The sequence below is a fragment of the Phocoena sinus genome, chromosome 1 (genome assembly GCF_008692025.1).
Source record: "Phocoena sinus isolate mPhoSin1 chromosome 1, mPhoSin1.pri, whole genome shotgun sequence".
NCBI classification, from domain to species: Eukaryota; Metazoa; Chordata; class Mammalia; order Artiodactyla; family Phocoenidae; genus Phocoena; species Phocoena sinus.
Window position 1 is genome coordinate 149,215,070 of NC_045763.1, and position 16,365 is coordinate 149,231,434.

Here is a 16,365-nt window from a genome sequence, read left to right on the forward strand (position 1 = left end):
AGCACAGGCTCCGGACGCGCAGGCCCAGCGGCCATGGCTCACGGGCCCAGCCGCTCCGCGACACGTGGGATCCTCCCGGACCGGGGCACGAACCCGCGTCCTCTGCATCGGCAGGCGGACTCTCAACCACTGCGCCACCAGGGAAGCCCTGTTATATACATTTTACCACAATAAAGAAAAAAAATATATGATGACATCAAAAGAAATGCAGTACAGTCTAATGCTGAAGCATAAGCTACCTGGAGCTGACAGTTTGCCTAGGGTCTGACCATCACTATATTTCCCTCAAAAATTTAAAATATTCAGTGGCATCCCTGTGAGTTTGCTGCAGTACTCTGGGGTGCCTTGGCAACCTTTATAGACAGCCATAGTTCATGTTCTCTACCTTACAACTTATTGCTTCCCCTTCTGGGTAGTTATAGACAAAAGGGCGTGAAGGAAGATGCACAGCTAAGTTTTGCCCCGCCTTGGTCTGTGGTCTCAGAACACAACTACCACAGCTCCTTCCTTCAGTGAAGACAATATATTTCAAAACTCTTTACAAACTCTAAAGCACCAAATAAAACTATATTAAGTTCTATATACCACTCACAGGACTCAGAAGAAGTAGGGGTGTTCTAAAACACTTCTGTTAAAATCCTCAAAATGACCAACTAAATCCTGCCCAGTGAAGTCAGGCAGGCAGGCCTCCCTCTCCAGCGCTACTCACTGCCCTCATCCCCCTCATTCTCTGTACTCCTACCATCTTCAGCTTCTCTCCATTCCTAACTCGTCTTCAACTTCCCCCTCCAAGGCCTTTCCCCATGCTCTACCTCCTACCTAGAAAACTTGTTCCCATTCCTCCCACTTTACCTAAGAAATTCCTGCTTATCCTTTAATCCCCAGCCTAACTGTCACTGTACCTGTGAAACTTTCCCTGATGTCCCGGACTAAACAGCTGGGATCACTTCTTTGTGGCCGTTGTATGATGTCTTCCTCTCTAGCCTGTAAGCTCATTGAGGGCAGGTATTATACCTGTCCTTTCCCGCACTGTGTCCTCAGTGCCTGACACAGTTCCTGGAACATAATAGCTGCTCAGTTAATATTAGGTGCTCCTCATTCACAGGAAATGTCAATATTTGTACAACGAAAGCTGAGATAAAGGAAAGAGGCTGACTGTATTGCTCTCAGCTCTCTTTATCCCTCAGTCATCTCAATGCTTGTTTTTGTTCTTTCTTTCTTCCTTTTCTCTTTCCTTCTTTATTTTATTTTATTTTTTTTGTGATATGCGGGCTTTCACTGTTGTAGCCTCTCCCATTGTGGAGCACAGGCTCCGGACACGCAGGCTCAGCGGCCATGGCTCACGGGCCCAGCCGCTCCACGGCATGTGGGATCTTCCCGGACCGGGGCACGAACCCGCGTCCCCTGCATCGGCAGGCGGACTCTCAACCAGTGTGCCACCAGGGAAGCCCCTTTTCTCTTTCTTAATATCTCCTTCTCTCTCCATATGGCTCTTAGTACTCTCATACCAGGGACTGAGACAAAAGTGTTGTTCTGGGGATCTGAAGCAGGAAAGGAGAGAGGAGCTTCTCTTTCTTTCCTGGAGCACAAAGAGATGAGAATCTGTATGTTTGAAAGTTATCTTCGGACAAGTACAAAATCTGGCCCTCACTCTCCTCTTTCCCCAAAGCATAAACAAGTCTCTGCCTCCTTTCTGTGTTAATATCCATGTAAAAAGATCTTCAGTAGTAGTTGGGGGGAGCAGGAGCTGGAAGGGAGGGGTCTCCTCTTAGGTCTCTGCTGGTGATAAGGGACTGTCAGGCAAATTCCAGTGCCCACCTCCCACCTCTTATTATTGAGAGCCTCAGATGTGCCACGATTGGGTAAATCGCTTCACTCACAGGCCCTCTACTTCTAAAGAAGAGTCTTGCAGCAGAGATACCACTGTGCCCATGTTACTGAGAGGGAAACTGACTCTCAGAGAGGTTAAGTGGTGTTCCTAAGGCTACACAGCTCACTTTGTCCTCAGTGTACTAGGACATCCCTTCCCGTTTTCTGTCTTCCCGGCCCCCACCCCACGCCCACTCCATTTCAGCTTCTGGTAAGAGAAACATGGCAAGGATTTCCCCTTAGGCGCCTCCTCATTTTCTTGGGCACTGAGGCTTATGCAGAGCCGAGAGCGCCTATGATTTTGTCTGCCACTTAACTGATATTAGCCGGAAGCAATCTACTTACAGTTGAAGCATCAACTTAACCCTCTGTTAACTGTGCATTCATTTGCCAGGGGATGGTTAACTTTAATGGAAATGGGGGATTGGATCATGTAGCAACAGGTTCTGTGACATGTGGGAGCCAGAAGGGAAGTGAGAGGCCTTCCCTGTCAGATGTTTTGTGGAGGGGGATCTGGTGTAAAGAGCTGGATTAATTTTCTGCCTGCAATTTCCCCACAGGGGACAGACAGGAGGACTCTCATTCTGTCACCCCATGATTGACATCAAGAGTTCACTCTCCTCACAAGGCAAGATGGTATCTGAAAGAATGAGGAAAGGGAGGAGACGGGGTTAGAATTTCTCACAGCCACAGGAAACACAGATGATACACAGGATCTCAGAACTTGCCCGCTGGAAGGGACCTCTGGGCTCATTCAGTCTCACCACTTCATTTTACAGAGGAAGAAACCAAGGCCCAGAGAGGGACAGTAGCCTGTCCTACAATACACAGCAGGTCCTAGAATATAGCAGACTTGTTTCCCCATCTCACCTTCCAAGAGTCTCTTGACTTCTTAATGGTAAACAAAGTACAGCTTGTTTAATTCCATGAACCAAAAGCCAACTTTTCTGGACTTTTAACAGAAAGCATTCTTTGATTTCAGGCCCATGTGGTTTCCTGTTTTCTCCCAAAGAAACAAAACTTTCCTTTGAGAAAATTAAAAGGCTCCAACTTCTTGAGTTCCCATAAGTTTTTTCCCAACCATTTTTAAGGACTAAAGGGTACAACCTCCTTTTTGTCATATGTTCTGATTAGGTATGGAAGGCCTAGAAGTTTTATTTAGTTAATAATGGTTGAAGCAACCAGAAGAGAAGGGTAGCCATGAGACACCCTACAAATCTAGAGAAGTAGACCTGACTGAGAATCTGGTAGCTTCAGTCTTCGTCCTGAAGGCTCGTTTAAAAATGTTTCCTTGCTTGGCATTTTAGAGGTGCCATACTGGCTCAACTTCAACCAGCCGACTTTTCTTACCAAGTATCCGTTCTAGGTCAGGCAAGTTTCTTTACTGGCACCTCCAATTTCTCATGTCCATTCATAAAATATGTATTAAATACCTATTATGCATTTGACATTGTCCAATATTCTGGAAATAAAAGGAAAGAAGATAAACCCCGTTGAATAGCTTGCAAAGGGTCTGATACAAAGTAGCATCCTTCAGTCTGCAAGTAGCGATCCACTTGTAGGCCATGAAATACATTTAGTAGGTTGTGACCAGAATTTTCTTTTAATGAAACTGTGGTAGCTTGCTGCAGTACTGGCCCTCCATTTTTTCCCTCCCTCTATGTGACTCACTGGCCAATGGAACAATGGCAAGCATGACATAAGCAAGGACTTCAAAATTGTTTAAGCTTTGGAACTTATCCTCTCCCTGCTGTTAGGAACTCTGAGATGATCACCATGTGAGTAAACTTGGACCAGCCTGTGGAAGAAACAAGGCACATGCCTTGGTTATCTGTACCCTGGACTGCAAACCAACTACCTGATGCGTGAGTGAAGCCTATTCAGAACCACAGCCAACCCACCAAAGGACCACAGATGCATGAGCGAGCCTGGTGGAGATCAGCTGAGCTCTGCCCAATCCAGAAGAGGGTTTTCCAACCTTGGCATTCTTGACATTTGGGGTCAGATAATTATTTGTTTCAGGGCTGTTCTGTACACTATAGGATGTTTAGCAGCATCCCTGGCCTCCACCCACTAAATCGCCAGTAGTGTCGCTGCCACAGTTATAAAAAGCAAAAATATCTTCAGACACGGCCACGTGCCCCTGAAGGGGCAAAATCACCGCCAGTTGAGAACTACTGATCTAGAAAAAACACCTGACAAAATCATGAGCAAACTAAACAGCTGGTGTTTTAAGCCATTCAGTTTCGAGGTGGTCTGTTATGCAACCAAAACTATCTGATATAGAAATAGACTAGAATAGGATAGATCAGGAAACAATGTCACTCAGTAAAGGTAAGTGCTATTTTATGGAACAATAGCATGTGCATACTGGCTCGTGACATAAAATATAATTCTTGCTCTGGTTATGGTCAAAAAGATTTCAAAGTCCTGTGAACTTCTTGATTGTCATTCAAAAAACATGGTGTTTACTTTCTTTCCACTTTGTGAATTCTACCTTCAGAAGACCACAGTCTCTTTTGTAAATTACCTGCCCCCTATAGGAACCCAGCAAGTCCCTTCTGGGGTTTGAGCCATCACCCAGCTCCGCCTGTGTGATTCATATTGGCGACCAGGAGCAGAATAACAGCCCCATGCTGACTGTTTGGGGTATCACCTGATAAACCTTTTCCTAAGAGGAATATCACCCACCAGGAAAGCAACAGCTGCCTGCGATAACTGTGCTTTTCAGCTAAAGCAGGCCTGGGGCACCTGACCTCCTCCTTGGCCACATGCCGTGAATCAGGCAATTAGCAACACAGCAGCTTCACACACAGCAGAGCTGGGATGGAGCCTCCACTCCTCTCCTGGTTAATTCTTACTCTTCCTGCAGGAAGCACACTGGACTAGAAGGGCACCTTTGGTGGGGAGCATCCTTATGGCTGTTGGGTTGTCTGAGGCTGTGCCTGGCTTTCTTCCTCCCCTTCCCTCTCTGCCTCCCCTCCCCTCCCCTCTCTGCCTCCCCTTTTCCCCACAGGAAACGACCCTGCTGGGCCAGCATGGAAAGTCTAGGCTGAGAGGAAGATTTACTGTTTGTTGTTAGGCTATTAACAAGCAGTCTGCTAATGCTCTCCGATTGATTTCTGGATGCCTTTTCCCTTCTGGACTGTTGGAACTCAGCTGCAGAGGCTGGTGTGAGGAGACTAAATGTTTGCATGGTTCCTCACCCCAAGGAGAGCTAGAAAAGGCATAGGAGTTTATGAGATGAATGCCCATGCGGGAAATGTTAAGCCGACTCTACCTCCCCTGGGAATCACATTCTACAGAAGGGGTGGTTGAGCAGGGGCTTGAGTGTCTGAGTTTGAAGCCTACTTCTTTCCAGTAACTGATGTGTTTCCAGTTGTCAAGGTTCTGCCACTTTGGGCATGTCACTTAAGCCCTTGGAGTCTGCTTTGTCCTCCAGTAAATAAGGACCGTAACAGTATCACTCTCAGTGTGGTTGAGAAGCTTACTTGAAATACTCCCTGTAAAATTCTGAGTAAATAGGATCATTTGGTAATACACGAATGGAATTAGACAATTTCCACGACTGGTAATTCTGGGACACAGTGGAAAATGGGACAGATTGTATCTCATTGATAATTAGACACGATGGCATTAGACCTTTTCCATGACTGGGAATTCTGGGACAGTTAGGGAAAATAGGGCTCCCTTCTCTCACCCTCTGTACTGAGGGTCATGCTACCAAATATGCCAATTATTTTAAGAAAATCAGAGTGTGCTTTTGTTTTCTTTGAAAAAAGGTGGCTAAAAGCCACTCTTGGCTTCCCTTAAGAAACAAACAAAAAAAAACCTAATCTACAGTGGAAGATTTTAAGTGAAAGGAAAATATTTTTCAGTACAGGAAATGGTATTATATGTCTATATGGCACTTTACAGTTTACAAAGGCAGTTTATTCCCCCGCTGGAGGCACTTAAGAGTAGAATTGGCAGCGACAGCTCTAGAATTCATTCACTCAACAAACAAATCTTCACTGAGCACCCACCATGTGCAAAGCAGCTTTCAGGATATAGTACAGAAGGTGGCAATCATACCCTGTCTTTGTAGAACTTACATACCCCTAAGAAACAGTCCAGAAAGAATGAAAAATAAAAAATGAAAATAGAATAGAATTCCAAGGTCTATGAGGAAAATAAAACAGAATAATAATATAGACACTATAGAGGTGCCATTTTAGAAAAGATGGTTAGGGAGGGATTTTCGGAGGCATTGCCATTTGAACAGACACTTTAATGAAGAAAGGGAGAAATATATATGGATTTCTGGGAAAGACGTTCCAAAATAAAAATAAGTACAAAGGTCCTGAGGCAAGAATACACTTAGCATGTTTGAAGAACAAGACAATTCAGACCCACCCCTGTTCAGATTAAATGCTTTCGCAAGATCCTTTCCAGCATTTTCGGTCTTCCTAAAACAGATGTAGTCTTTTAATTATTATTTATTCACTCTTTATGGGTAATATAGCAGCGACATAAACTTTGCATTAGAGTGGAATAAAATTTACAGTCAAAGCTGGCTGAGTTCAGGATGTCAGCTGTTTCAAATAAGGCCCACGGACTCTGAAAGAGCATTTGGGACTGGTTATCCCAATCAGACCTCCTGAGACCTAAAGGCACCCTGTTTATCTTCAGAGTTAAGTGAGAAGTGGTTGATCCTGTAAATGCTGGGGTAGAAGGAGCCACAGAAGGCTTCATCTGCACCCTGCAGGATGCCTGAAAAGTTACCATCAGAGAAAGAGTTGGCTGGAGAACTGAGAGTTAGAAGGGAACAAAATGGATAGGCTCTGCTGGGTGGGGTGGAAGCGCATATACTTGCTTTATATGTTGTTTTTCTCTGCAGACGCTGATCCAAACCAGGCAATGAAATCCACTTGCACAGCTCAATCCTCTCTGCATATGGGAGTAAGAGCTTCATAAAGAGCCAACTTTGCTTCCCGGAGAAAATGGAGTTTGAGCTCCCCTTGCTTTTCTCTGCCGCCTGAGTCACCAGCTTAGTGCCACTTGGCACCAGAGGAACGAAAACAGTATCTTTGTAACTGTTTTATGTTAAATTAGTTAATGGGGACCCTCCTATTTTCTTCATGTTCCATTTTACAGGGAAAACTATCTCACATGAGATTCTATTAAGCTTTCCTTTCTGGGAACCCAGAAGGCAACTATGAATGTGCTGACTCAGGATCCCCAGGTTTGCCATGGCTCCAAGTGGTAGCAGGAAGGGGAATCAGACCAGAGCAAGAAAAGGAGCTAGAGGAACAGAATCTCACCTCTTGGATGCCTCCTGTTGAATTGCTCTGGTTCTGTACTTAGCCCGTATTGCTGCTCCCAGCCAATCAGCGCAATTACTTAGATATCCACATGGAAAGATTTGAAAAGCAGACCAACTCATAATTTTCTTTTTGTTAGAATCTGTCCATTGTCAAACTTCTGTGAATTATGGCTCTGTGTTCTGTGTATGATACACTTCCTGGTCTACACCTCTTCCTTACTAACCCCTCTTTACTCTTCCATTTTGTTATCCCCTTTTGCCATAATCTCTGTCTAGAGGGCAGAATCATAGGCAATCTGGACACACTCTTGAAGCAGACTGAATTCCTACATTCAGACCACTTGGAAAAGCTTTCAGAAACTCAGGCCCTGAATGAACTTTCTTTCACCCAGGTGTAGAAGGTACAGATTTTCCCACAAGAGTGATGGCTAGATAAATTTTCCCTTGAAGATATCTTCATCTACCATCACCTTTCTACTAGGAGTGGTCAATTATCCATTAACTGTTAGATATAGTAGCTGTTATGGGAAAAAGGGAAATTTGGGCTACAATCCTGGCTCTCCACAGATGCGTCATGTCTTCATCTGGGGTCTCAGTTGTCTCATTTGTAAAAGAGCATTTGGAGCAAATCCTCAGAGCCGCAGGGCTCTGCTGGGGAGCCCTTGGCCTTGTGCTCTCTCTTCAGCCAGTGAAGAGCTATCATTCCTAATCATGGACCTCCACACAGGATTTCATCTCTAAGGAGTTTCATTAAAAGAGTTTGAAAACCACTGGGCTAGATAAGCTCCAAGTTGAAGAATGTGAGGAGGCAGCACCTGAGAGCACACTGAGGGCACACTCATTTCAGGACCAGCTGCTATCCTAGTACAGGTGTCAGTGACGGTAATTTCTCAAAGTGTGGTCCCTGAACCAGCAGCATTACTGGTCACCTGGGAACTTGTTAGAAATGCAAATTCCCGAGCCCTATCCCAGATAGGGATAGGCTTACTAAATCAGAAGCCCTGGGGGATGGGGGTGGACCCTTCAATCCACATGGTTCTGCTAAAGTCTGAAAACTGCTGCAGAGGAATGGACTTAAGTCCTTTGCCAGATCTTTTACAATTACCCTTCCCATCACTTTACCCTTACGTTTTCAAGGCCACATAAGGCACACACTTCGAACTCCTGGAAGCACACCAGCTCGGCTTCCAAAGGTGAAATGCTAGCATCCGGAATGCTGATCTGTAGGGATAATAAGGCTGGGGGGAGGACTTTAATCCTGCCAAAGCAAAGGACTAGTTCCTCTCTGCAGCTGCCTTCAGGACACCAGAGCTCTCCCAAAGGAGGCACCTCACTTATTAACATCATAACTCAAGCAAGTTGCTTGGAGTCACTGCACATGGAAAATTGCATTCTGCAAAGTGTTGAAGCTGCAAAGTCACCAGCTGAGTCGATAGACTTTTATTTTAACGATGTTTGTGATCAATATTTAAACAGGATTGACCGAGCCTGCTGCTAGCACACCTCTCTCCTTCCAGTTGCTTGTGAAAGATAAAATATTTACTGGGGGCGGGGGATGGGGGGGACGCGTACAATGGTTTGATGCCAAGGGGGAGTTTGGGGGTATGGTCTGGGGCAAGAGTGCCATAGGATACATTATCATCAAGCATCAATGGGTCTGTAGTCTCTCAGGGCTAAAGGGACTTTTGTTCAGACTTTCTGGGCAGATTAGGAGAGAATGAGGAGAGAATTTATGGAAAGATTTGGTCGCTAGTAGTATAATCTTTAGAGTAATGAGATTTTCTTGGAAATAGTCATAGTACATTTAATCTTGATTTTATTAAAACTCAACAACAGTATGTATCTAAGAGCCCGGTTCTGGGCTCAGACAGCTAAAGGGTAACCTTGCCTACTGTGTTTCCACAGGCATGTTCATTAACATCTCTGGGTTACATTTTTTTTCTTTCATCTGTAAAATGGTTCCTCTTGAAGTTGTAAAGTATAAATGAGATGATGTAAATCAGTTGAAATATTGGCTCCCCAGAGCAAGTGCTCAATAAGTGTTGGGAAATTATTGGTAGATCTGGAACTCATGATCTAGATTTGTCTCTGACACTGTAATTTCAGAGACTTATATGATCAATGTACAAAATTAGATAACATTTTAGGACACAGTTTGATTAAGTGCTAGGGTATATAGTGTAGTCTCTATCAAAAGAAGGCTGAGAAATGGCTTGAGAAATCAGGTTAAACTATGTGGGGGAAATCAAACTTGAGTGAGACCCTTAAAGGTAAAGAGGACAATTGAGAAAGCCATTGGGAGAACAGAATGTGTGAAAGTATAGCATGCAGATCTGATGCTGTGAAGGACCTGTTGAACTGGAGGTACTTCTGCCCTTGTCTCAATACACAGGAAGAGTTAAGCACCCAATGAGTCAGATACATCAGGAATGTGTGGGCTCAGGAGAGGAGGCTAGAACTGCTTCCAAAGGATGGGCAGCAAAAAGGAGCCCATTTTGGGGGCTGGGCAGAGAAGATTAGTAGACATGGTAGGGTGACCAACCTGTACCAGTTTCGCACTTTCTCATCTTAGCAGTAAAAGTCCCCACTAGCAGAAACCCCTCAGACCTGGGGAAACCAGGATGGTTGGTCGCTCTATAATGAAGAGGGTTAGCAGTGCACGGTTTCCCAAAGCCAAAGGAAGCAAAGTTCCACAGAGGAGAAAATGATTGATGGCACCAGATATGAGAGAGAGGGCCTGAAAAGTACCTATTGGACTTGGCAATTCAGAGGTCCCTGGGGACAGATTAAGGAAAGTTGTGATGTCATGATATAGGTTTTCGACTTGACTTTCTGTACCATGGAAAGTCATCGTGGTCACTCTCTTCAGCCCAGGAATGTCTAGATGAGAGCCATCTCTTTAGAATTTGATTTGTCTTAGGACTTTTTTAGAGCACAAGAAAAATGACCCAGTCCCAAACAGCCCCTGGAGTGCAGTGTACGGAGCCTGTCTGTTCAGCCTTCCTTACCTCTGGTGCAGAGAGTTAGAGGAGTTCAATACACTGGTCTCTGGTGTTTGGTTCCTAATGATTCTGATGTTACATGGATGGCCAAATGACAGACTTTCCCACTGATTGTGGGAGCTTGAGATGTGAATGATGGGGCTGCCTGTGGGAAGTCCGATTTTGTTCAGATGAGCTGCTTCAGATAACGTCTCCCTCACTTTCTCCATCACCCTCTGTTTCAGGCTCTCTGTTTCACTCTTTCTTGTGAAAACCTGTACCTTCTTCTTGACAGACTTCCTTCTTTGCTCTCTTCTCTTCCTCCCTTTTTGTCTTCTTTCTATACCTCCGTTCTCTCTCCCTTCCTCCTTTTCTCTTTTTTCTCACTTGTCTCCCTCGTCTGTCTCTTTTTCTTCTTCTGGCTTATTTCTTAGGGCTCTTATTTTTATTTAGCTGGGACTTGGCAGCAAGAGGGTACAAAAAGCATTAAGATTCTTTCTTATAAACCGTGGGCTGGAATCCAAAAGTCCTCTTAGCACATCCCAGGGTCTCAGAATTATATCTACTCTGGTTTTGGCCGAGGGAATTACTTAAATCAATGGACAGCAATGTCTCCTTTAACTAGCCTCCTTAAGACAGGGCTGCTGGGAGAGGCCACACTTAAGGATATAGGGAACTCCACCACTTTCTAACAGGATAACTTTTTCCAAGGTGCGGGGAAACTGTATCTCCTAGCTTTAGCTTCACAGACCCTTCTATTGTAGGAGACTGAAGGACTCTATTTCAGGGATGCAAAACAGATGCATATAGAAGATAGGCTGACTTTAGTTACCATTTGAAGGGTTGAACTGAAGCCAACATGGATTATTTTAAAAGCACAGATATATTTTTAAAGTCAAATCAGTCTGGATCCTATTAAACTTGACTGTCTCCATGTGTGTATGAGTGGGCAGTGGATGTGGATATGCGTGTAGATGTTTTTATCCTTCTTAAATTCTGTGAAGTCATCCCTCAAATAATATATAGGATCAACTTCTAGACTTTAGATCTTCCTCCTCAGAAACCACAGTGCTGACTTTCAGGGTCTAAGCTCGGACACACTCTGCTTCTCCATAGAAGTCTCAGTGGATATCTTGGGGTGTGTTTGAGGGGGGGATTGCAGGTTTCTCAGTGTGTTTCTTGTGAGATCAGAGATAAAAAAAAAAAAACCTGAAACAAAAATATGATTTGGTTTGCAGTACATATTTTGCTGCGGGTGGCAACCAGACACACATGCTGTCATTTACACAGAGTAATTCTGTCTGGATTGTTTTTATAGCATCACTTTCCCTCCATTCACCACACAGACTATCCAAATACCCTCCTAAAGCATTTGTGCCTGTGTGTCTATACATGTTTACAAACAACAAAATTATAAGTGTGTGTGTGTACATATACATAAGCTCATTGGGGAAAAATGTTTTTTTAAGTGTTCTATACAAGCAAACTGATTTTTGTTTTTTGATTTTTTTTTTTTTGGCCCATGTAAATTCTTGACTGCATACATGTGTGGCCCTTTTCCCAAAGAAAGGCATTTTTCACAGTAAGTTAATCCCATCTCACAGGTTTCACTCCCCCTCTGTCTCTCACATGTATACATCTCTTTGGTGTGTAATCACACCTTAGTCTTTTTTATCTTGACAAAATCTTTGCTGCAACTTTTAGGAATACTACAATACTTAATCTTCTCTGAAATTCAAAGCTGGTTACCATCTCCTCTTTCTTTTTCTCAGTGCTGCCTGTGTATACCCTTGAAATTCAGGCTTACACTGGGTCCCTTTCTGCCTATCATCATTTCCCTAGAGAATCTTTACCCTTTGAGGACGTTGACCAAAGACACCATGACAATGATCCTCAGACCTCCATTCTAACCTTAAGCTTGACCTTTCACCTGTGGTTTATCTCCACATTTCCACCCACATGCAGGATTTTTTAACTGAAATTTGCCCCCAAATTATTGTCTAAAATCAAGCCTAATATGTTTTCCTTTCAAACTGTTTTCATCCTTTATTTCTCACATTCTAAATTTAATAAAACCATGACATCACCATTTTACTCATCTCTTCCAACATTTCTCACCAGTTCCTGAGGACTGAATTTGCTCCAGAGTCTCACGTGTCCTCTTGCTTACCAATCCCTCAGTCAATAGTCCTTATCAATACCTCCCTAGATTTGTGCAACAGATTCTTTGTTTCTTCCTCTGCCCTGTTGTCTCCCATCTTCCACTCCAATTTCTATATTACTGACAAAAGTCTCTGTAAAATATCATTTCAACCTCTGAATCCTTGCTTAAGAGCCCACCTAATCCTCATCACCAGTTGGGTCACATCCAAACTCAAAACTCTCTTTTCTAGACCCAACTTTAATCTTTATCTCTCCACTCATATTCATCTCTATACAATGTTTTGGCCACTCACCACACCTTTCCACTTCTCAGGTATCCACCAGTGATCTCCCTTAAATGAACTTCTCTTACTCTCTGCCAATCCCAAGCCCATATTTCCTTATGGGTCTAATTCAAACCTCACTACCCCAATTAAGCCTTCCCAGATCACTTCTACCCTTCAGTGCTCTTTGAGTTAGAGTTCTCTCAACACGTTTATTGGGATACATACTCATATATTTATGCATGTTTTTTTCCATATATATTCCAGTGGTCTCATCTCTTATTTCCCTAAATGCATATTTAACAACTTACTAAAACAGACCTTGTTAAAATCCCCAAAGAGTCAGGTATAATACCTTGAAAATAAGAGATATAAAAATGAATGCTTATATACCACATTTTCTTTATCCATTCATTTGTTGATGGACACTTAGGTTGCTTCTATATCTTGCCTGTTGTAAATAGTGCTGCTATGAATGTTAGGGTACATGTATCTTTTTGAATTAGAGTTTTCTCTGGATATATGCCCAGGAATGGGATTGCAGGATTATATGGTAACTCTATTTTTAGGTTTTTTTAAGGACCCTCCATACTGTTCTCCATAGTGGCTCCACCATGCCAAGGGATATTACTTCAGCCATAAAAAAAGAATGAAATAATGTCATCTACAGAAAATGGATGGACTTAGAGATTATCATACTAAGTGAAGTAAGACAGAGAAAGACAAATATCATATGATATCACTTATATGTGGAATCTGAAAAAGAAATGATACAAATGAACTTATTTACAAAATGGAAATAGATTCACAGACATAGAAAACAAACTTATGGTTACCAAAGGGGAAAGGTGGGGGATAAATTAGGAGTTTGAAATTAATATAATCACACCACTATATATATTGATATAAAATAGATAAACAGATTTACTGTATAACACAGGGAACTATACTCAATATCTTGTAATAACCTATAATGGAAAAGGATCTGAAAAAGTATATATATATATATATATATATATATATATATATATATATATATATGAACTGAATCACTTTCCTGTATACCTGAAAGTAACACAACATTGTAAATCAACCATACTTCAATAAAAACAAAAAAAAATAAAAAAACAATGCTTGTTGAATGGGCTAATCATATTTTGGAAGAGGGTGCTATATTAATATCTGCAAGTGACAAAAATTCAACTCAAGCTTACTTAATTAAATAGGGACTCTACTGGCTAACATCTAAGGAAGGCCCAGAGGTAAAACTGGTCCATGACACAGTTGGACTAAGGACTCAACAGAACTAGGCTTCCAACTTTCACCCTTGACTCTGTTCTCCTTCGTATTGGTCTTACTCTCAGGCAGGACCTCTCTGTGAGTGACCCCCCCCCCCATCAGCTCCAGGCTTATGACTTTCCAGCTCCAAACCTATCAGAAAGAAAACTTCTCTTTGAAATAATCAGCCTGGAATTGACTTTTATTGAACTAATGTAGTCATGCGCCCATCCTTAAACTATTCATAATGGACTACAAAATGGGGATTGTGCTGACTGGCTAAGGCAGGTTCACACATTCATCCCTGAGTCCATCAATAAGGTGAGAGCATTTGATGCTCTGTCCAAGCAAGCCTGGGTCATTTGCCTACTCCTGAAGCCACCATTCAAATGACAGGCATTAAGGATGAGGAAGGGGTTTTCCTCAAGTAAATGATGGCATTGTTGTTAGAAGAAAGGGGAAGAAAAGAAGAAAGGTGCTAGACAGGTAAAAGCAACAAATGCCCGTTATACGAGGTAATTCTCCATTTATCACTGTGTTAGAAGGCTGAGTACTCCAGAAAGAAGGAAGTGAGTCCAAGCGTGGACAATTGAAGACTAAACATGGGTTAGTAAGTAGTTTTACCTTCTCTTATTTAATGATAGAAGATTTTGGCTCTGAGCAGAATTCCATTCTCCTCAAGTGTTATGCTTCCCTATCAGACCTGCATTCATTCATTGTCCATGGCATAAAGAAACCAATTCAATTAGATAATAAAATGTAGTCAAGTTTTGTTGTAACTCCAGAGTTAGAAAGAAAACACAAAATAAATGGAAAGTCAAGTTATACTACAGGATTTCTCATAAAAGAAAAACAGTCCTTTCTTTGCATATTTAAAAAAGATTCAGGTGAGTTAGATCTGTAAAAAAGATGGTACTAGACTTACCATGTAATTAATATTTATTAAGTTTTTAATACAGCAGATATCACTAAGATGAAAGGCTGATTATTAGTTCAAATTTCCTTACATAAAACTTGAAATTTCCCTGCTGGGACAACTTTACAGCTTTCTGAACAAAAGACAGTGCTATGTAATTCTTGTACCTGTGAGGTGGAGGAATTGATTTTGAAAGAAAGAAATAAAAACTATGCCTTTTCCTTTTTCTCCTTAATAGAATGAACAAACGCGTTGATCTATTCTTCTCACCAAGCCCTCTAAGTCTTTTCTCTGTTTCTGTATTACACACATTCGAGAGAGCTTGGCAGGTGACAAAACGTCTGTGTTCCCAGTTGGGTCACCAAATTGGCCCATTCACCACATTTCAGTTTTCTTGTCTCCAGTTGTTGGTGGCCTTCACTCTCTAAGCAAAAACTAATATCGTGCCTTCACCTGGGTCTCCTTAATAACGCCAGGAAGCAGAGTGATGACTTCTCATATTAGAGCAATTTGTTCAAAACCCCAAGGAACTCCATAGCAACCCCATCAAGACATTTCCTTCTTCCCCAGCCAAACAGTGCAGGCGATGAGACTTAGACTTGCTACCCAAGTAAGCCATGTAGTTAGCCTGTCTTTGAAACACTGATGATTAAAAAATCATAAGGAAATAACTTTCCAAGGGGCCCAGTGGGATGAAAAGCATGGGCAAACATGTATATAATGAGAGAAGAGTTTATCCCTGATTTTGACAACTTATCCCAAAATGTATTAGAAGAGCCTGTAGCCATGCAGCAGCAGTTCTTGAGTAAAGAGAAACAGAATTATTTCTCTATTCTGAGCAACAATCCCCACTCAGACAAGCAGAGTCCCACCCTCACTGCACTGACAACCAGCAAACTTGAGAAAAATGTTCTTTGTTATGTTTTGTATTTGTTCCCCCCGTGCTAACTAGACTTAGAATCATCTCAACTAGGGGTTGAAACAGGTGATTCCACAGACTGACTTTGTTGACATCATTCAATGTAAGTGGTTAGACTGATGAGTGATGATTACAGCATCCATGTCTGGTTCTCAGTTTTGGGGCCATGGTGTTTTCCTAGGGCTCCACCTTCTCACTGTTGGGCTTCATCCACTGCTGTGTTGTGTTCCCTGCCCTGAATGTTTACTTCATTGATGGGTTTGGGGTCTCCTGGCCCATAACTTCTGGATGCTATGCTTATTTTCCTACTCTATCTTTGGTTCCTTTGAGGTCTTTCACTCTTGAGTACCATCCTCACTTCCTCCTCATCTCCATCCCTCAGCAGTTCTCACCCTCCTGCCTATTTCCTGCCATCTCACCTGTGATTAGAGCCATCAGCCCCTTTTGGACCCAAGAGACATGTATGAACAAAAGTGAACTCTGGGGCCTCCATGCTTCATAATGCTGGAATATTAACATTTCCTCATTAGTAAACTCCCTACCTCATACGATTGGTATGGAGATTAAGGAAATTAAAAATATGAAAAATACTTGGAACAACATGTGGCAAATAGTGAACACCCAATAAATCTTAAATATTTTTGTTATCGTCACTTCATTACCCCCACCTG